This window comes from Cinclus cinclus, chromosome 4 (genome assembly GCF_963662255.1).
Source record: "Cinclus cinclus chromosome 4, bCinCin1.1, whole genome shotgun sequence".
Lineage (NCBI taxonomy): Eukaryota > Metazoa > Chordata > Aves > Passeriformes > Cinclidae > Cinclus > Cinclus cinclus.
In genome coordinates, this window is record NC_085049.1 from 41,698,451 (window position 1) to 41,721,431 (window position 22,981).

Genomic DNA, 22,981 nt, shown 5'->3' on the forward strand with positions numbered 1-22,981 from the left:
GTAATTCTGAGTAGGAGCTGCTGTCACAAAAAAATTGCCTAAAACATCTTGTGTCTCTAATAGCAAGTGAGAATTTTAATAACATTTACCATACGTGGCCCAGTCTGACAAGACAGTTTTTTGTAGGCTCTGCTCCCTGTCTAAGGTATTGCCTGGTGATTGTCTGCTGGAGAGTTTTCATCCACTGAAATCCTACTTGATCTCCCTAGAATCACACTTAATGGGAAAGACACTGAGCAACAAATCAAAAAAGTGATTTCTACATCCAGAGAGGATGTACAGGTGAGTAGATTCATTATCGGTATAACAGTTCAAAGACAAGCTCATAAATTTGTCCAAAATGTCATTGTTCCAAAGGTAACAGAAAAGGAAATGCCAGAACAAATATCATCCTATTCTCATTTCCTTTTGCAGTGTACCTCTGGAAACAAAACAAAAAAGAAAGTAAAGAACAATAATTTATTCTTTTGCCATTTCTTTGCTATATATCCTTAGGAAGAACTACAGCATCAAGACCAAAACCATAAGATTCACCCAGATCTGGACCCTCCACCTGTTAAATTCTTATCCTACAGCAAATACAATAAAAGGAAAGTAATTCCTTCTGTTCTTTGACCAAAGCATGACACAGGCTTTCCATTTATGAAGCACTGGGCAAGCCACCCTGTGTGTCATTCCTCTGAAAGGTCATAGGTAATATTCTCCTGCAGATGAATACTGGACATCTTCAAGAACATCCTTCATAGCTTCAAAGTCTGACTAGAAAAGTTATGAGATGGTCAATCTTCACAGGGATTGCATAGCTTCTGCAGAAGTCCTCACTTGGATTGACTGTTAATCCTAAAAGTTAACATAATAGGGGCTTTTTAGCCTTATGCCATTTTCCTATTTCCATATTATTGCTTGCAGTTACACCTGTTCTTCTTTCAGCAAAAATCCAGGTGGCATTCTGTTGCTTAGTCTGGGCTGGAAAACGCTTGCATATTGCCAGGGCTCTGGAAAGAGCCACACAGTTAAGTTTTGTATTATTTAAAAACCCAAAGAAATAAATCCCAAATCATGAATGAGGAGATCTTCTAGGGTTTCCTACTTTTCTACCTACTCATCCCAGTAGCATGCTGTTGCAACATGACTCCTGAAAACCTCTGGGAAGCAGAGATTTGTAAAATGACACTGAGAATATAGAGCTCCTAGCAGGTATGCAACCCGCTAAGGATAAGTCAAGAGCTTCTTATAGGAGAGAGCCGAGCCACACAATAGGAAGGCGATGTCCTTTTCTGTTTAAAGGCAGGAGAAAAAACTCTTTAACCCAATGATAGAAGTAACAAAGAATCTCTAGATTTAAACAACTGATAATTTTGTTGAGCACTCTTTTTTTTGGAGGAGGGTGTGGTAATTTGGTGAAAACATAATTCAATTTCCATAAGAAATGGAAAATGACTACTATAAATTTTTCTTCTTATTATTTGAGTAAAGCTGTTGTTATGACTAGAGTAAGGTTAAATTTTCATTTATTTCTCTTTTTTTCCTATTGAGTATAGTTTATCCAGTCACTGTCACAACTCCACAACTATTTGCTTCATGGTGAAAAATTTTGCCATTTGGAAAAGGAAACTACTTAACATGACAGCAAAATAAGGAAAACAGAGGATATTTCCATGTTAATTTTAGCTGATTAAAATCTTACAACTGTGAGTGGCCCCACAGTAGATTTTTTTTCCAAAACATGTTTTTGGAAACAGTGAAACACTGTATTTTGCTGGCAAACAGTTATGAGAATTTAAGCCTTTAATCAAGCTATGCTAAATGCTTTAGTTTATAAATTGTTTATGGGTTAACCAGGACTTTCCACACAAATCTGTTTCACTTCAATAATAGTCTGGAACTTTTCTACACAGTATCCTGTCCAGTACAGTCTTCTACTCTTCAGATTAGGCTACTGTTACAGTCCAATCAAAATTAGTCTTCCTTACAGAAAAGCTTAAATAATGTTCCTGAAAAAGTGAGTGCTACCAATATAATAATAGTAATAGTAAAAATAATAATAATAATAATAATAATAATAATAATAATAATAATAGTAGTAGTAGTAGTAGTAGTAGTAGTAGTAGTAGTAGTAGTAGTAGTAGTAGTAGTAGTAGTAGTAGTAGTAGTCTCTAAAGATTTTCCTTCTTGCTCCTGTTATATACTATAAGGAAGAAAGGCAGGCACTGATTCACATCTACCTTCCATCCAGCCTGCCTTGGTGAGCCTGATGAATGCCTTGATACAGCTGTTTCCTTCTGCCACCCCAGAGGGAGAAGTTCTAGTTTTGCTCTGAGCCTTACACAGCTGCAGTTCAGCCATGCCCCTGAGCCCCACCACCATCCAGGGGGATTAATCAGCTGTACTAATGACAGGTCAATCTATGAGGTCAAAGCACTTTGTCATGTTGTTAAGTGCGTGGGGTACACGCTTAGATACTACATACCAACAGAGAGAAAGCACACTGGGTCACCCTCCCGGCAGGGAAGTGGTGAAACAGCTAGTGGCAAACCTGTTTGATGAGCATTCCTGCCCTCTCGTGGTAAAACTCTGCTAAATTTAGTTATTTACATGCCACACTTGCTTGTCAGGCGCAAAAAAACCCCCAAAACAACAACACCTCCCCCCCCCAAAAAAACCAAAAAAACAAAAAACAACCCAACAAAACACTAGTAGAATAAACTTATAAAATACTTATTCCCTCATATTTATTCACATATTTTTTGGTGTTTGAATTTTGAGAATTCTTTGTATTCCTTCAGCTTTTGCCTGCACCAGACGAGAGTCTCAGAGATGCTTTAATCTCTAGTTTAAAAAGTGCTTGCATCCAGTTTAGCCAGATATACTTCACATGGATATAAACGTGGAGATTATTCCAGTTTTATTGCGACTCAGAGCTCTTATGGTTTTGGGTTTTTTCCTACGTTTAAACAATTTTTAGGAATCCAATCACTAATGAAAAGAAAGTAAAATCGGGGAAGAAATGTGTTAGGGTTGTAATTATACCACTTTCAAGTTCCTTCCCAGTAGCAACATAAACTTCATTATGTTGGAACACAATGAACTGTTGTTCTTTATTTCCAAAATAATTTGGCAACTGTCTGAAAACCAAGGTTACAAGAAATTATTGTTTACTAATGTTTAAAAAAGGCTATTTAGATAGAGAAAATAGTATCTTTTTGACAGCACCAAAAGTGGATTCTGAATGAAAAACCAAAAAAGGCACTCTTTTTTGTTTGTGAGTCTAGATAGTGCCATATTTGCTCTTCAGATGTACAGCTTACTTTGTATTAGCTCACTTGCAGTCTTGACAAGGGCTGAATCATACTTGTGCTCAATCCTTACTGGCTTGTGTCGTGTGATGCTGTAAAGTAATATTCAGATTTAGACGGGGCATAGGAAAAACAAACATATCAGCTAGATGAATTTACTTGCTGTGAAGGTTCTTCCTTCATCTTGTCATAGTAAAGAGTTATTTGGAAAAACTTTGCACCTGTACACATTCAAGGGGATATGCAGAAATACAAGAATACAAGAATTAGCAAATCAAATGGCAGCACCAGATATAAAGTAAAGTATTACAGAAGTGGATAAGAAGAGTCAACTAGCACCATGTCTATCTGCATTTCACAAACATCTTTTATTACCCTTTCTCTTTTCTTTTTATGAAAAAGGTAGCAGCCTATGTAAAACAGAATAACAAGAGCTTTCCAGCTGCAGCCAAGAAAGAAAGGTCTTCAGCTTTCTCATTGAAAGGGACTGTAAACTTTTCCAAGAAGAAGAAGGAAAAAAGCATACAAAAATACTCTGTTTAGAAGAGAATATGAAAAGGAACACATCAAAGAAAATGAATGCAGAGACAGATGTCATGCACACTGCAATGAAGAAGGCAATTACTTCCCAATTTGTTGCTGTGACTAGTCATATGTCTATAATATGCAAATTTGGCTTCTTTCTTGGAGTGGAATATATTTATACATTTATATCCAAATGCTGATTCATTAATGAAAAATCCAGGGCCAAGGTTTTCAAAGTGGACTAATGGTTTTGAAATCCCAAGTCCAAGCACCTCAAAAGAATTTTATGTTCCTTCACATAAAATTTCCAGGTGGAGACACTGGAAATGAATGCATGCAAAAGGTATGAGACACTTGACCTATGCACTGGATTTATGGAAGACAACTCATAACAGCTTTACTAACCCTTGTAGTATAAAAATTACTATGTGAAACACCTATCCCTATGAGACTAGCTATTGATGGAAATAATACTTTCTAAAGAATACTTTATTGAAATAATATTTTCTTTAAGAGCTTAAGTTTCAAGAAGCTTATTTTGATTTGCTATTTCCTGTAACTGGCTTTCATTTTAGGATTGTTAGAATTTGTTTACTGCTCAGTATACTAATGTGAGTAATAATTTAAAAGAAAGACAAAGTTTTAAACAACCTGTTACAGGCATAATTTTCTTAAAAGTCATTAAGATAGTGTGGTGTTCTTAATTTGTTTCATGGTATTGTGCCTCAAAGTATTGTCTACATCAAACAAGTTAAAATTATTAAAAATTAATATTATTACAGCAATGTTATTAATTAATTTGGGTAGTAAATACATCACAAAATGGCAGCTAGAAATCATAAAATGGTTCTCAGTGCTGGAAATAACATCTGCCATATATTGGTGTAACCTACATTCCTTACTCTTGGGCTGCCTCACAATCCAGGCTACTGGCCACTGCACCTCACACCTTTACACTAATGCCTTCTCCCAAAGCAAATTGATTCTGGAAAATAAAGTTGAAATGAGCTTTTTTCCCCTCCTCCCAGTTATACAAATAGGAGAATCAAGATATTAGATTTCAAATATATTTCACATGTCTCTTGTTTACCGTTAAAGAGTATACGAGAAATTTAAGGCAAAGTCCTTTTTATTTGTGGAAAGTATTTTCAGAGGCTGAGGGGTTTTTTCTGAGTTAGGTATGAAGTACCACAAAGTCCCCATAGAAGTGCAGAACATTATTCAGCCCACCTAACTAAAGATGCTAAGTTAAGACATGCATCAGAAGCCTGCCCACACAAAGTTCCTTTAATTGTTGATGGAAAGTAACAGATTCCTCCAGACAGTGATTCAGATGGTGGGTTGAATTGCCTTTTTAAACTACGCTCCCTGATTGACTGTGAAACCTTTTCTTGTTCCTCACCCACCAGTTTTTGCACTTATTATCATGGTTCCTCTATTACAGATGTGAACTGAATTTCATTCTATTTAAGCTTTCAGACAATAAACTTATTTTTCTTAGTTGCCAGACCTTTCAAGAGCTGACCACAGATGCAGGGGTTCCTTGGATCACAAGTTGAAAATAATTTCCATATAGGCAGTAGTTGCCACAGCAACAAGGCTTCAACAATGCTTAAGCAATTAGCTGTATGTAGAATGAATCTTTGCTTTTATAAGCTTCTCTACCCTGATTGAATGAAAGTAGATTTCCAGGCATTGAAGGCTTCTACTGAAGAAGATGTAAAATGAAAATTTGTTCTCTTCCACAGAATAAGGGAAAAATAACTTGCATTACTTGAAATAAATGTATTTTTCTTAAAGTGGGAGACATTAAAATGAATCAAGGCTGTCTAATATTTCAGGAATTACAATCTAATTGCCAGGTCTCAAGAACCAGCAGTGTGCCAAAAATAGGCTCTATATAGAGACAACAAGGCAAAGAAGACATCACAATTAAGTGGCAAATGTTCGAGCCTTAGGGTCTAAATACTCATTAGAGCAAACAGGCTTATTAGCTTGCAAATGTGGGACATGCTCACACTCTTGTTCCCAGGAAGAGTCAGCAGCCCTGTGACCGGCTCACTCAGTGGAATAAAGCTGTTTTCCAGCCGCAGAAGCTGTCAGGAGTGGCCGGATCGGGAAGCCCGCAGGGGCGAGGCTGCTGCAGTAACAGGATGCTGAGCGGGTACCACCGGCACAAGCGCTGGCTGGGGTGGGGTCTCTTGTCTCCCACTGGAACACTGGGGTCTCCTCGTGGCTTTGTGGCTCTGGGGATGAAATTTTGACAGGATGGTGGCTCTTGTGAAGCTCCAGAAGGACAGGGGATATTGGGGTTTCCTCAGCTGCAGTGTTCCTCTGCACTCCCTTGGCAGTCGGGAGGGTAGGGTGGGACGAAGGTTTTGTCACATAAACTAACAGAAAGGTCAGGGACTTCGATCAAAATTAATATCAAACAAAAATGTTTTAGCCATTGGACTATTAACTGTTCAAGGTGATTCTCTGAAGTTTCTTACCCTGTATCCAAAAGTTCTTGAATAAACATTTCACAGAATTTTGTATGCTCTGGGGGGAAAACCCCCCAAAATTTTAATGAATCAACACTTGCTGAAGGAAATTACTTCACATGAAAATTTTTAACCAGCTATTGTTGCACAACTCAAGTCCCGCACCTCCCAGCTGCTACAATCAGAAATGGATTGTTACTTTTGCTCAGATGAGAAGAGGGTATGTGTGAGTACTGATTTTAGCCAGCACAGGAGAATAACAGAGTCTTCTACAAACACTTAGAAGTGATGCTTTAATTTTATTACTTTAACCCACATAACTTCCAGCCAAAACAAACAAACAAACAAACAAACAAACAAACAAACAAACAAAAAAGTACTTTTAATAGCTAAGTCTTTTTCTTCAGTTCCTCAGTTAAAACCATACTAACATCATGGACACTTATTCTTTGTGAGGATCTGTAGAATGCTACGTACTTTTGAATGGTTTATTACATTTCATGCAACAAATGTAGCTCAGCTCAGTCACAATGATGTTTGTGCTGCTGCACAGATTGCTTTTGTGTTCATCTTTTGACCAGAAAACAGTGGCCAATTTTAAGAGAATATTCATACACAGCAGATGCACTTCATTGTACAGACTGCTATTTTCAATTTCATTCTAACTTATGCAGTGTCCTCTGTGATATGCATTTTGATGGGTAGATCAACAAAAATTGAACACTCAAACTAATACATGTTTCTTCTGTCTGTATTTTGCCAATATCTCTTAGTCTTCTTCACATGGTGCACTTTATTAATAAAATTGAATGAGCACATCCCAGAGCTGCTCGTACAATGCAACTTAACTTTGGAGGCCTCAGGATGCCTGAGACTTTGCTGGTCATTGTGGTTTCTAGAGCAAACATATGGGTTTAAGTATAGGTTTAATTGCCTATTCTCTAGTCATATTTATTTTTCAGAGTAGTTTATACATTGTTTAGCTTTCTAGCTTTTAATAACTCATCCTCACTCCCTTTTTGGATAAAACAATTTTGGTTTAAAGAAACAAGTACTGCTCATGGTCCATGTGACTTACAATTGGGATGAAGGAACATACTTTAATTAATCTGAATCTGCATTTTGTCAGTATCTTCCTAGAAAGTTTGACAGTCTTCCCTCCTGATCACTTTTGGCTGTAACATACTATACTAATGTTTTGACTGGGAGTCCAGCCCCTAGCAGAGAAAATAAGGAACACCAGCTGGGCTTTTATGTGCCTTTACAGGAACACAGCCGAATCAAAATACTTGTTTTTCAGGCCTCTGGTCTTTAAGGAAAATGAAAGAAAACAGAAGTATTTTTCTATTGAATGTACATAGTTGTTGCTAAGAAGAGAAAATTGGTTTGGTCTAAATCCCAATTTTACATTGAAAGACTTCCAATAGGAAATGTTTAAGCAGCCATAAAATATTGTTATAAATATGAATTAACAGAATTTAATCTTTCAGGTTATCTCATTACACTTACACACGCACACAAACACACATATACTATGGAGGGACAGTTAGCAGGACAGCAGAATTCATTTAATTTGCTCTTTAAAGAAGCAGGAATGAAACAGTGAAGCAATGTTTTCTAAATTATAAGCCTCAAACAAATTTTAAAAATCTATTTTCCTGCAAGGTGTGTTAAGAACATCATTAACATGATAACCCACTGAGAAACTACTTCCTAGACTTTAATGCAGACACCTGTAAAAGATAACTGAGCTTAGATAAATTTTTAGAGCATTAATTCACCGAATAAATGGGGGTTTTCCAATTGTATAATTTTAAAGGGAAAGACAAGTGTGAGATGGTTATAATATTCCCTACACTGCTTAATGAGACAGAGAATTAGCTTGACTTCTGATGTGCCATATCTGGTAGGTGAATGGATTATTAACTTTAATGCAGTAAATGCAATGTTGGTCTCACATTTAATCATGTAAAATCCAAGACAATGGTTAGGAAACTCATGAAATAAAAATCTGTACTTTACAAGTCCATAATAGAAATAGTGGCCTGTGTGTATATGTAAGCAGATAAGGTGGATGGTGAATAACTGAAAAAGCAACAGATGAGAGAAGAATGAAGAAATAAATATGCATTAAGCAACCACTTGTAATTATACAATCTAGAAAGCATCTTAACCACAGCCATAGGCCATGTGGTTTCTACTCTTGTCACTGGCTAAGGTTTAAAAACGAAGTGATTATACTATTCCAAGTGCAGGGACCATGGCACCAGCCACTGGGTAGGGCACATGTGTGCTTGCCTCTACCTGATCCATCAGGCTTGCACAAAAGAGAGATCAGTTAGCCTCTTGAATAAGTAATAGACATAATAAGGGTTTTGTTTTCTAGGCTGAAATAATGTCTCAAGTGCAGCATAGATGTAGTCAGATAAACTCCACTCCTATCATGCCATACAGTGCTCCTAAAACTGCACAGGAGATTCACTAGCTGACACAGGCATTGGTCTGGACTGGGCACCTTTTTGGATGAGAGATTCCTGAGCTTCATCTATGCACCTCAGCATCAGATCTCATGCATTTACCTGTGGAGTCCTTTCAGAATACATGCAGGGTTTGGGGGTGGAAAAAGATGATACCATGACAGCTTTTCAGAAAAACAATTAGAATGTAGACCAGTGTAGTAAAAATAAAACTGGATTATAATCCTACTTTGTAGTGACCCTCAAAAAGCTCAAGACAAAAACCCCTGCTCTCCTGGCAAGACAAGAAAAGAGATAATAAGCAAGTATGCAAGTCATGTGTCTTATTTTCAAATATCCTAGAACAATGGTAGTCCTGAAAGTCTTCAGGAACCAAAGGTATTGACTTTTGCTCATTTTCACACAGCAACATCTTGAACATGCCACACTCATAAAAACCAGCAGGAGCTGTATGCTGCAGTGAGGGCTGGGACTCCTTTCCAGGCAGTTGTTTGCTGTTCTCTGCTTTTATATTAATAAACAAAATCTTTCAGAAATTAGTGAAGTAATGGAAGGTCTCAAGATTAAGAAGTAACAAACTACAGATACATGTTTGTGTGATAGACCAAGTAGTCAGCAAACAGGGAGTGAAATAAAGCCAGGTTAGCTCATTACATTTTATGTACTTGGGATTAATAGAGATGATTCAATGATTCCTTAGATTGCTTTTGTGCTAAGTTTAGGATAGTTTGTTTTGTAAATACTTGCTTAATATCAGATATTTTGTTTTATAGAAAGGATTTCAAAGCAATGATTTTTCTTTGTAGAAGGATGTTTGAAAATTTTATAGCAACATAGGTTTTGAGTAGAGTGGTTTGATTAAAATTACTTTTTATCAGTCTGAAAATGTCAATGCAAATGGTGAGCTTCAATTAAGTTTTACACATTTAAGTTTCTGTGCACTATAGGAACATATGCAGTTAGATGCTAAAGTGAGGGGTTTAGCCCAGTTTGTTTTCATCTAGGTATTTCAAATATCACTGGTCTTTTGATGACTTTTTTTTCTAGGCATAATTACAGCTGCACACTGTACATTTCCAAAAATGCTAGAGAAGGTTGAATCGTCCTAAAGGTTGAATAAATTTTTAGGAGAGTCTAGGGTGAGGTTTTAGCTGAAAAGGGAGAGATTGATTCAGGAAGAAAAAGACTAACTCCAAATCTTTACTTGAAGGTCATATTAATTATAAAGCAAAATATTTTCAAGTTTTTTGTTGGTTGTTTGGTTTTTTCCCCTTTTTTCTAATTAAATAAGAGGGTGGGGGTTTTGGTTTGGTTTAGTTTTTTGCTATTCTGAGTGTACAAAACATTCTTAAGAATTTCCCAAGTGGCAAAAATTCATGGTCATATTGCAAGCTACCATAATAGTTCCCCTCTCTGTAAGGGAACATACCAAGCAACAACAGAAATGTAGAAATTTGAGGGATCAAATAAATGACAGCAGAAAAATCTTAAGAATCTCATGAAAAAGATTTTGAAGTATCATTTGAAATAAGAATCAGAGTATCATGACTGTAGGGAACACTCCAAAACAAGGTCATCTATAACTGACTTATATACTTTTCTGTAGATGAGAAAGTCATAGCATTTTATTACCTCTCTCCAAGGTTACAAAGTTCTCATTTGTAGCAATTTTTCTTGTTGACATCTGCCCCTGTTCTACCATGTCAGAAGAAAAACTATTGTGATTACAGAATATTATTACAAAAGACCGTAAAGCATAGCTCTGCTTTGAACCCTTCCTCCTTCCAAGTAACATTGTTTTATTCAGCAAATCTCCTTTCTCCATGCATTCTGTAATAGCTGTCGGTGCCAATAATATAAATAAGCTTTCTCTCCTGCAGAGCCCGCACAGCTAGGAAATACCAAGCTGCAAATTTTGTTTCATCTTACATGTCATCAACAGACCTGTTTAATAGCTTTCATCTGCACACACCTCTGCAGTTGTGTTGGGGGAAATGGGCTGATGGTGCCATCCACAGACAGCTTGATTTGGAAGTTAGTGTTGCACAGATGCAGCTAGGACCTCCTTTGCTTTGCACAACATTGATAACAAGCCTTGATAAGTGACTTGAAAACCACTCTAAAAAATCTTGCTGGCTTCTAGGGAATGCAGAGAAAGCAGTCAGGAAAAAAAAAAACCAAACAAACAAACAGAACAAATCCAAAAATAAACCAAACATGGACACCCCATTTTATTGCTAAACTAAGTACATCTGATATAGAAATTCTTGAAAGGTAATGATGTGGTTTCCACAATACCAGTAGCACAGCCATTTTTCAGGACAGGATCACTCATATTAAAAAATCAAAAGCTACAGACTAAAATATTGATTAGTGTATACTAGGCTTTTATTTTTAATTTACCACTTGGAAAACCCTCTTTATACAAATTGGCAAATCAAAATTCACATTTATGGAAGGTTTGACTGATATATCCAATATATTAAACATGACAAAAAAAATAAATTACCTTAATTTTATAATAAGAACAGTTTTTTCAAAGGCCTTAAAACATTTCATAAGACATCTAAGTGAGAGCCTTGTTTTAGGGTGAATTTTGCTTGAAAATGAGCTATATCATGATTTGTATGGTTCTGGGGGTAACCAGTCCAGAGCCATACTGTAGAGGAAACCAGTTCTTCTAAACTCCCTATGAAAATGTGTTCACTAATTGTCTTAGTGTCATCTGGTGCTGTCCTACATCCATGTTATAAAATGTGGCCAGAGGATTTGATTTGATTTTTGTGAACCTGCTTGTATATATAGCCTGATCATAAGTTGTGTAGAGTCTGCCTTGCTGCTAATCAATAAGTCAAATCTACAAAGACAAATATTTGTGTTAGAATTCTTCATTATTACAATTCTAGGTATTTATATATTAAATGTTAGCAACTTTACTTTTAATTTATTCTGGAAGCAAGGCAATTTTTATGCCAGTGAGCACACATGGGTCTCTTAGATTTGAAAGTTAAATCATGAAAACATTTTTGTTCATATATAATGAAAGAAAAATATTGACTTTTATGATTGAAGATTTTCATACAATTCATTATATCAGTATGTTCTCAATGTAACTCAATATTTCTATTTATAGGACAGTTCTTCTATGACTTTTTCATGTGTGATACCAGTGCTGCAAGTCTGACTGAGTTGATCATGTTACACGTAAACTGTGATCAGATTTGCAGATGTCAGAATTCTCAAAGCATTTCACATAGTATGTAATGTTCTGCTGCTTCGGTGGAAGGAATATTAAGTTCTTCAATAGACAAAAAAACTCTCAATTCCAAATAATTATAATTTTCATTAATTATGTGTATACATCTATATTCTGGCTCTTGATCGAAAAGTATAACATAAATATGCTGAAGTTAAAAGTTTAGTTGAAATGCAGCACTTTTCAATGTTCTTTTACTATCTCTTTTCCCCTGCCTTCTCTGAAAGGAAGATTTTGTCTGATCTTTCCTTGCCTGCTTTGATTTGTATTACTATGATCTTTTTATATACTCTGACCTTTTTATTAAGACTTCCTTCAGATTGAATAGCCAGCATGATATATTATCACTTGTTTCATGTGATATAAGCATTTTTCTCATGGCCAGCAAAAGCTGACTTGATGTGTGCACAGACAGAATTTATGACACCTGCTTTTAAATTCAAAAGTGTTAATTTGCTCTCTCACCGGCTGAAGTAGAACATGAAGTTAGGATAACTGTACTGGAACAGCAGAGGTATCAGTGTCCCTGTCTCTCACTCTGATAACCAAGCCTGGGGAAAGCTTTCCTAAAGTCTCAGCTTCTTAAGCGGCGTGACTTTACAGAATTGTCAGATTGTAGAGACTTCCTATGATCCTAGAATCAAGCAAAATAAATGAAAACTATTGGTTTTAATTCCACACTTTTAAAGATCTGGTGATCTGACTCACAACTTTGAGACACTGGTTGGCAGTGATTAATAGACTCTTTCTACCCAACAGTTAAAACAGAGGTCCAGCAGTACACTCAGTTTTAAAATGAATCTATATTTAAATAGACATCAGGAAGAACTGGGGCATGAGCAGACAGAAACAATGACTCTTCCATACAAAACCAAATTAGTATAAATGAGGGATGTTGCTTGATGTTAGGTGTGCCTTCAGCTCCTCAATGAATTTCCGGTGTTGAAACCTGTAATTGCCATTGCTGAGCTACTATCCAAATTCTAGCAGTACTTAGACACAAGTATATCCCACCTTACTGGGAATTCTAATCCATATTGCTCAGTATGTGAGTTCATTATTTCCCTTTCTTTGCTAAAGGTAAGAGTCACCTCCAGAAAGAACACATGAAAAAAGGTTGTTGAAGCACAGCAGGGCAGAGAGAGTGTTGAGGCATGCATTCTGCACACCCCTGTGTAGTAGAGTCCTGAGCCTGTTGGTTGCCCCAAGTGAAGTCGAAACCAGAGGTCAAAATCCCCCATTTTCTACAGGAAGGTAATGAGAGAGAATATCCTAAGATTTAAAACAGTAATGATACTCAGGGATGATCCCATGAAGCAGAATGTTTTCCAGATGGTGAGGAAGAGCCCTAAACAGCTGAATCGTCATCTCTCATTGATTACAGAAGTCATTAACTTGCAACATTATGTGTCAGAATAAACAACATGGGATAAACCCAGAATCTCATAGTTGGGTATAGATCATACTCTCACAATGTGACTTTCATGTAAACAATCTACACTTGCAAATACACTTCTATATATCAATTTTATATATCAAAACATTTAAAAGTTACATCGTTGAACATCTCAGTTATGAAATGGAAGTATATAGTAAATATATGTGTTCAGAATGTGTCTACTTAGAAAAAAACTGAAGACAACGGTATCCTGTCTTGCTTAGCAACTGACAGTTCAAATATACAAAGGGAAAAGACTGTTCTCCAATAATTATTTATTTATATGTATACTTGCAATATCTCAATCTTCATTCTGAATCTATCAAAATACATTTTTCTCCATTCAAAGACACATTACAAATCAGGGTTCTTAGATAAAGGATTATCATAATGTAGTAAAAATTATGATTTTTAATTATTAAATCAATGTCTCCTCAAACGGACTTCAATGTGAAATAGCATATCACAGGCAACCAAAAAGAACATCACAGCTGAAATCACTTCTCAAGCCACAAAGTGGAAACAAACAGGGAACTGCTTTTGTTGTCTCTGAAAAAAAATTGAAGGCAAACTAAAGAGTTTGGCAGAGATATTTTATATGATAATGTGGACATGTGTGATAAACTCCAAGTTCTGAGTTATTAATAATTAGTTCTTATTAAGTTGTTTAAACTTCCCTACAATGAAGCTGATTCAAACTTTCTGTATTACTGAATACAGTCACAATGAAATAGTCATTGAATATTCTACTGTTAGCTTTTACCTAGTCCTCCTCCTCTGCTAAAAGGAAGCCTGTCTGGAAAAAACTGTCAGTGAAATGGTAGGCTATAAAGAGTAACATTAGCAAATTCCATGTAAAGAAAATATTTTAACAGTGAATGACTGCCAAGAAATTCAGAAAGTGACTTTCAGCAGATGTATTTTTAATTCCTGATTTTGCAAATATATCCAGATGTGATTAAAATAAGTCTATTTATATGAAAAATCAATCAGCTAAACTTTTTTTGTGAGATAAAGACATTTTTTGTAAATATTTATATATGCTTGGAAGAACCTAATCCTGCACACAATCACTAACTTGCTTATGAAAAACAGAACCCTTTAAAACAGCAGTCTAAAATTTGCACTATGGTAGCAATGAGTCTGTATGAAGTAAAATGTTCCTTACCCAGGAATGCATTGAATCAGAATCTAAACCTTACCTTTATTATATCTATATTAAATACACTCAAGAGAATTCTCACTAGGAGATTATGGCACTTACATCCCACTGGCCCAGCTGGTTCCTGAGAGAGCTTCTGTTTCTTTCTCCTTCTCCATCTACAGACATTATACTTGCAGTCCTAAACCACAATTGTCTTTACTGCATGACATAGCTTCTGCTTTTATAAAATCAAGCTTGGGAGCAATCAGCTCAGGGAAGATAATCTCTTGGACCTATCTAAGGTGTATCTTTTCTGCTCCAACTTAAATGCTGTTGAAGTACAGTAATTTACAGTAGTTTGATATGTATCTCAAAACCATAACGTGTGACCAACATTGTCTCACAATTTGACAATCCAGAATTTAGTAGAATGGATTTTTATTACAAATCTTGTTCCTGTGATTTTTTCTGGGCTTTTTCCATTTTGGTACTAAATCTGTTTTATTCTCTTTGTTATTTTCACAGCATGATGGACTGAAGTACCTTGTGAAAATAAAACAATATTGTGCATTCATGCAGTCAGGGAAGTTTTGGTTCATAGAGACCTGCTACTCTGATGGCTACCTCAATATAAGTGTAGGCATTTTTCTAAATAATTTACGAAATAGTACTACAAAAAACGAAAGTCAGAAAATATTGCAGCTAAGGTTGCTCTTTCCATGTTTTGTTTTTATGCCAAGAAATTTCTCAAACTCTTAGTTGCTTTGGATATTTCATGCTGTCCCTGACAGAAGATACAATGAGCCTAAGATTCCAGAGGCTTTTTGCACCTCTATTTCAAATGCTATAATGTTGTTGAGGTTTTGTTGCAGTCTGATTTCAGTGTCAAACACAAATGGCTGGGAAGTTTTGAGGAAAGTTTGTGTAGAGAAGGACTGAAATGATCCTGCTACATGGGAACAACGTCTGTATTACATGCCATGTTCATGCTAATCTTCTGTGATTCAAACAAGAAGTTTGCTTTCCATGGGCTCTTGCAGCCACTGTCCCACACTGACACCTAGCTGAGTGTGATGCCTGACTGGAGAGTTTTCCTCCTTTTCTGGCAGACAGGTATTGGAAGGTTACACCTAACCAGAAAAGAAATAACAGAAATAAGTGCATCCTATTATAACTAGTTTCATAGAGAGGGAAAAAATTATCAGATTAATGCTTTTTTGCATTTGCATCTCATTCTGCCTTAAAAATAGCAAATGCTAGACTCTCTGGGAAGTAGCCTCCATCAGAGCAGCCACTTCTGTGCAGTCCAATAAAAGACAGAAGAGGGGAGCTGGTAATTACTATTACCCATCAATGCAGAGAGATGGCTTCTGATTCCCACTGCTCTGATAGTCAGAAATATTGTCTTAGTCTTTAACCTAATTTTACTCCTGACAATTATGCATATTCATTCTTAGTTCAGGAATGGCCTTTATATTTTAAAGACAACTACATTGCTTATTCATAGAGGAAGTAGTCTATCATAGTTTTCAGTCAGCATTCCCCAGAATTCAAGCCTTCCAAACATGCCGGGTTATCCACTTGATGATGCCTTTCAGGAAATAAAGCTTGTGTTGGCTCCAGAGATGCACACAGAGTGGACTCCTCCATGACTGCTGGCCCACACGGCTGAGCTCAGCAGCACATTACACTGGTGTGTAAAGCAAGTGGCTGACAGCAGCAGTGAGCAGCTGAGAGCTTTGCTCAGAAGTTACAGTAGGCTGCATGCACATGGCTGTGCTGCTTCTGGATGCAAGACAGCTTGTGTGAAACTTGCTTGGATATCTATTTGTCAAATTTTCTTGTGCTTCAAGCTTCAGAACTACCTTATGTGAACAGATGCAGATACCTCTTCAGTATCCTCAAATTGTTTTTCGTTTCTTGAGTTCAGTGAAGGCATAACTTTCCTTGCCTTTATCTATTAAGCTAAGTGAGAAAAAATGCAACTGTCCAGTTACAGGATAATTAAATTTGTCTTTTCTCTCAGGGAAAAAGTGTCCCCCATACTGTGAAAGCACTGTATTTTTCTGCATTGTGAATACATTAGTCCTCCTTGCTTGATATCAATACATAAAATAGTATAAATAATATTCCCATTGCCTTATTTTTTAGACATATTGATTAAAAAAGAGATTACTAAATGTATCTAGATCCTGTAATATTATGTATACACTCTTGTGGATATTGCAGTCTTCCAAGAAATAGCCATCATAGCAAGCTCATGGCATCATTCCACAAACAAAGGGATTTCTGTTTGGTTTTGTCTTAATGATGCATTTATCTTTAAGGGTTTCCTTTGCCTTTTCACTCTCTGATATTCCAAAGGCAGTATAAACTGTATCTTAACAAGAAAATACATGGATTTATATAACAAAAAAAAAAGATTGAAATAATGAATTACATAGATTTCCTATATTCCTGAGATGTATGAGGAGAATTATTCTATACATACAATTCAAAATGCTTGATCTATTTTCACAATGAAGTTAAGCATAATAACTCACAATTCTATAATGGATTTCAGTTATATGCAATTGTGCCAGCAGAATAAGTGATACTCAGAGCTCTTGTTTCATATGAAGAAAACAAAGATGCAATCAAAACATCCTCATAAAGATGAACTCTGCTCTTCACTGATGCCAGTTGTTAGGATAGAAATGATTATTAGATACACTAATGTCTTCAGAGGTTAAATAATTGAGGGAGTATTAAACCTGGGTCATAGCTAAATTAGTTTTTGGTTAGTGGTTTGCTTTGTGTTGAGGTGTTCTGACATGGATTAATTGGGACCACAGGTCCTTCTCCAAAGAAGAGAAGATTTTCCTTCCTTCTCCTTCCCCCAAAGGCAAAAAAGTTCTTAGTTGGCAGCCTTAAGTAACTTCACAAATGCTTATGGGCAGTTGAGGACTTCCACCCCCTTTGCTGCACAGGAAGAACAAGTTCAGTTCCCCATCTTTTTTGCCAATCTATGGTCACAGATCTGCCACTTCAGCTGTCTCTGTCGCAGTTTGATCACTCACCTCCATGCTTTGCCTCTGCTATCCAAAAAGAAACACAGTACAGGGCTGCAATATGTTTTAGTTTTTTCAAATCTCTCATAATTTTAAAATCAACAATGCATTTTTAAACAGGCTAAAAAAGTAATGTTCTAATCTATTTTTATTAATTTAGGGCTAATATATATCCCATCAGTCTGAGTAGTAGCTGTATTTCTGTTAATGAATGTGTAATATCTTCAGTTGAATTAATGTTTCCATGTGCAACTAGTTAACCACGAATTATTTTTTCAACATATATTCATGTGCTTTATTTTTAACATTTTCTTGATAAGGTACTACATTCTCCCACAGCACCATCTATAAAACTTAATTTTTAAATATTTCATCCTATTCCAAAATGTTATTTGAGTTTTCAAGATTGTTTAAATTATTATCTGCTCCACTCAATTTACTTCACAGATACAGGGAAAATGAACTCAGACTAAAATGTCGAAGTAACATGGTTTTGATTTTTTCATTATCATTCTGGATTGGCAGCTAACCATTATAAAGTAGAAATTAATCTAACGTTCTCTTTTGTTATGTAAAACCATTGTTATTAGTCCAACTAAACTGAGAAGAGCTCTATAAGAAACCAGAAAACTGTAACTCGATGTGAAATAATACAGAAAACAATTTTCACTTTTTTTGGTGAGAGCACTCAGGTGGAAGTGAGAGACCTGTCATACACTGGTCTCTCAGGGAATGTTGCTGTTGTGGTCTAACCCCAGGCAGCAACTAAGCACCACACAACCACTTGGTCACTCTCCTCCCTAACCCCTCCCTGAGGAGGAGGATCAGAAAAATACAGTAAATCTTGTGCATTAAGAACAGTTCAGTAATTAAAACAAAATAAAATACAACAACAATAATAATGATAATAATAAAAATAACAGTTGTAATGAAAAGCAGGAAGAGAAGAATAAAGAACAAATGAAACAATGGATGGATGCATAGTCCAATAGCTCACCACCCACTGGCCATGCCCAGCCTGTCTTTGAGCAGTGATCACCCCTCCCTGCCAATTCTTCTAATTTTATATTCTGAGCTTGATGTTCTGTGGTATGGAATATCCCTTCTGCCAATTCTGTCTTGTTCATGCTCTCTTGTGGCTTCTTGTGCACAGTCTCACTGGCAGAGCATGGGAAATGAAAAGAATCCTTACTTAGAGTAAATGTTACTTAAAAACACCTAAAACATCAATGTGTTATCAACATTATTCTCATACCAGATCTGAAACCTAGAACTGTACCAATTACTAAAAGGAAAATTAACTCCATCCTGGGGGAGACAGGAACAATTGCCCTGGCCATTTTTTGCCAAGTCTTTCCCATGCCCAGCTTTGCAAGACATCATTGAGTTTTGCGCATTCCTGGGCAAGTTAATATGCAGGATATGTACTGCACATGCAGGTGTGCAGCTCCAGAGATGGGACCATGAATTCATCCCACTGATGGCTAGGTCATAGTGTTAGAGGAAGGAGGTTGTTTGGGCTGAGATTATACCCAGGCAGACAAACACTTCAAATCTATCTCTAATCTAAAATCAGGATAATTGGATAAAAGTGAGGACGGAGATGAAAAAATTCAGTTTTGTTCTGTAACCCCCTCCCTGACAGCTTAACAGCATGTCTGTGGAAATGACCTCCAGGGCTACCTCCTGTAAGAGCTGGAGGACAAAATTCTGTAGAATATTTCCGTGGTCTGAGATTTCCCTCATTCAGGATTCAGGACTGTATAAAGGAAAAAAAAAAAAAACCTGATATTTTGATACATAAAATGAGTTCTGGGCACCTTAGCAGCACTCATGATTTACTTTCGGTCCTTCCTGAGAGCAGATCCTAAGGCCAGAGCAGCAGCTCTGGTTTGTCCAATTTGATTAAACTTTGTGAATTACCTAGAACATGTAAAATGCTTAATGTGATCATCTGGAAGGGACATTACTGCATGCATGGACATTGGAGCCTACAATTAATGGCACCATTGGTGAGCAATCGCTTTTTCCCATTCAACTCTGAGTCTCAGACAAAATAAAAAACGAGGCTAGGTTATGGTACTAAAAAACCCAGAGACCAAATGACAATACATGGCTGACTTCATCCCACCAAGACAATTTTTTATGGAAAGACTGTGGCTGTAGTCATAATGCCCTTTTGGGAACAGTTCTTATCATAAAATCCTGTTGAACTGAGCGTGGCACTGCTTTAAATATTCTGTAACAATACTAAACAGCTAAACCATGACAGCAGGTGTGCTGGTAATTAAGCAATATATCATGTCATTTCTTAGGGCTGTGCCTTGTTTTTTTATTAGTTTAGGCTGTGAGAACACTGACTCCATTTTCAGTGTGTCTTTATGTTATAGTTAGCTGTATGCAGCTTTTTGAAATTTTACACACACACACACACACACACACACACACACACACACATATATAGTGGATTTTATGAAAATCACCTCTGTGTCATACGGGTTTTATTATTTCCATTTGAGTTACTGCATTAGATCATCTATTCTGACCTCACATGTATCAGAATGTTACTGGTACATGCATGTAACCTATATCAAACTCCATTAACTACCACTTAACCAAAGTAACTATTTTCAAAAGGAATTTAGTCTTGATTTGAAGATGTGCAAAACTTGTCTTGGTATTTTGATTCAGTAGAAAAATTGTTCTCTGTTAAGAAATAATGTTTTGCTTCTCATTTAAATGTGTCTTGATTCAATTTCAACACAGCACTTGTTCTTATACATCAGTCTGCCATATTAGAAATTACTTTAACAATGTATAGTTTCTTTTGATTTATTCATTATGCATGACAGCTAAAAGATTAATTTACATAATAAACATATATAAATACATACATATATGAATAGGTGCCTGTGTTTCTAAATATTACTTTAATAAATATAAATACACTATCTATTTTGGAATGCATCAAGTGTTTTAATGTTGGCCTAAACACTATTGTGTTACAGAGATATTGTACTTCCCTACATAGACATATATCCTGCAGAATCATTTTAGCACATTTTACTGACTAAAAGAGAATCCTAACCTAGAGCCCAAAGAATCATAGAATCATGGAAGGAGTTGAAAGGGATCTTAAAGATCATCTAGTTCCAAACCCCCTGCATGGGCAGGGACGTCATTCACTACACCAGGTTATTCAGAGCCCCATCCAGCCTATCACTGAACATTCTTGGGGTAGGTCATCCTCAGTTTCTCCAGGCAACCTGCTCCTAACCTTACCATTAAGAATTTCTTCTTAATATCCAATCTAAATCGACTCTCTTTCAGTTTAAAGCCATTCCCCTATCACTACATGCCCTAGGAAACCATTTCTCTCCATCTCTTGTTGGTTCTCTTTATCTACTGGAAGATGTTCTAAGGTGTCCCTGGAGCCTTCTGTTCTCCAGGCTGAAAAAACCCAACTCCCTGAGCCCACCTCATAGGCAGGTGCTCCAATCCTCTGATCATCTCTGTGGACTTTCACTCCAATAGGTTTAAAAGCCAGGAAGGCATAGGTGGTAGGGGTTTTTTGTTTGTTTGTTTTTGGTTTTTTTATTAATTGATATTTTTAAAGTGTATTTTGCAGACATTACTTGTCAACCATAAAGAAGGTAACTGGATCATATATAACTGGTTGTCATTTTATCTTTCTCATTTATCCCCTAAGCCTTCCTCCTTACCTGTGTTCTTTATTGTCTGTGATTTCATGTTTGAGTCAATTTCACTAATAAACATATTGAATTCAATTTGTAGAACAAAGTCAGTCCCAGAAGTACCTACAAGGAAGCCTTCATATAAAGCTGATGTACTACTGACAATTTCTCTGCCAGGTATTCATTCATTTATGCCTTACTGTGATTGTATGGTGTACTCTTTTAAACAGAATATCACACTAGTGGCATACAAAATCTTGCGCCACTTCTCAATTATGTTTATTAGCCACTGTTACTGAAAAAATTGTGTCTCTTCAAAGAATGAAAGTAATTTTCTTTGATAATATCTCTCCTCTTTAAAAATCTGTTTATGAACATTATTAAAATGTTTGTTGAGCAGTCATATATAAAATAAAAAAGTTCTGTCAATTTTCTTATCATCTCTCCATGGATTGATGAAAAAGAAGATATAGCCTGTGGTAAGTCTGAATTCACCCCACTGGCATTTATCTACTCTGCTGTAACTTTAGTAGATTTACAATCTTTGGAATTGCCAAGTACTTTAAGGTAATGAAAAATTACCAGTGAGTTAAATATTTCTTCAGACAACTCTTTGGGCTTCGAGTACAAGTTACCTGAACTTGAGATATTCAGAGTAGACACAACCTTATTTTCCTGACAATGACTTAAAATTAAGAAAGTCCATCATTATGTAGTAGGAATATATAATTTTTCTTTTCCAGGTTTAGAAATATAGAAATAAAATACATAAAATAGATACATAAATAGATACATAAAATAGATTTTCAAATACCCCCTCTTAATGGCTGGCCTTACCTGTTTCTCCCAGAGTTATTTCCCTTAATAGACTTTTTCCATTGAATTTCTTAAGTATAGTACAGATTTTGTTTTTGTTTTGTGCTTTTGGTGATCAGAAGCACGTCTACTGAAAAACATCCTCTATAATTATCAATGATAGTAGAAGAAACCAATTATTTAATAGATGCCTCTCAATAGATGCCTCTCCAGCTTTATTTCTTCTCACACAGTAGTGTTTTTATGCTTCAGAATTGCAAACTACCTGCAAAATGATATGTTGTTTTTTTTTTCAGTTTTAGCAGTTAACTTTGCAGTATAAACAGAAGACAAGCAGAAAATATAAAGAGCAGAGATGGAGGAACAGCCAAGCCAGTCTGTCTCTGGAGGGGAATAGAGGGATGGAGGAGCAGGCTCAGTGCCCCCTTGCCTTTGGGAGCAAAACCTCTGCCTCTTGGTCACTGAGTCTGGTGGGACCCTGCCACTTTGATGTGCTGCTGACATCTGAGTCTTTAAGGAGCTTGCCTGGAATAGAAAAAGAGCAGTTTTTTTTCTCACACAGTGAAACTCTTCTTGAAGCTTACTGTAATGAATGTAAATACATTCACCTGATAGTAAAATATCTTGGCTCTTCCTTGCAAATACAAACCAAATGTGAGGGCGTAAACCTCTCTGTGTTCCTTAGTGGTTAGCTTAGGTCCTACAGCAAGACTGAAATAATTTCACCTGAGATTTTATATCTCTTCTGAAAGTCCATTTTATTTCTGTCTGTTATGAACTGTCATTCTAACTTTAGTTTAT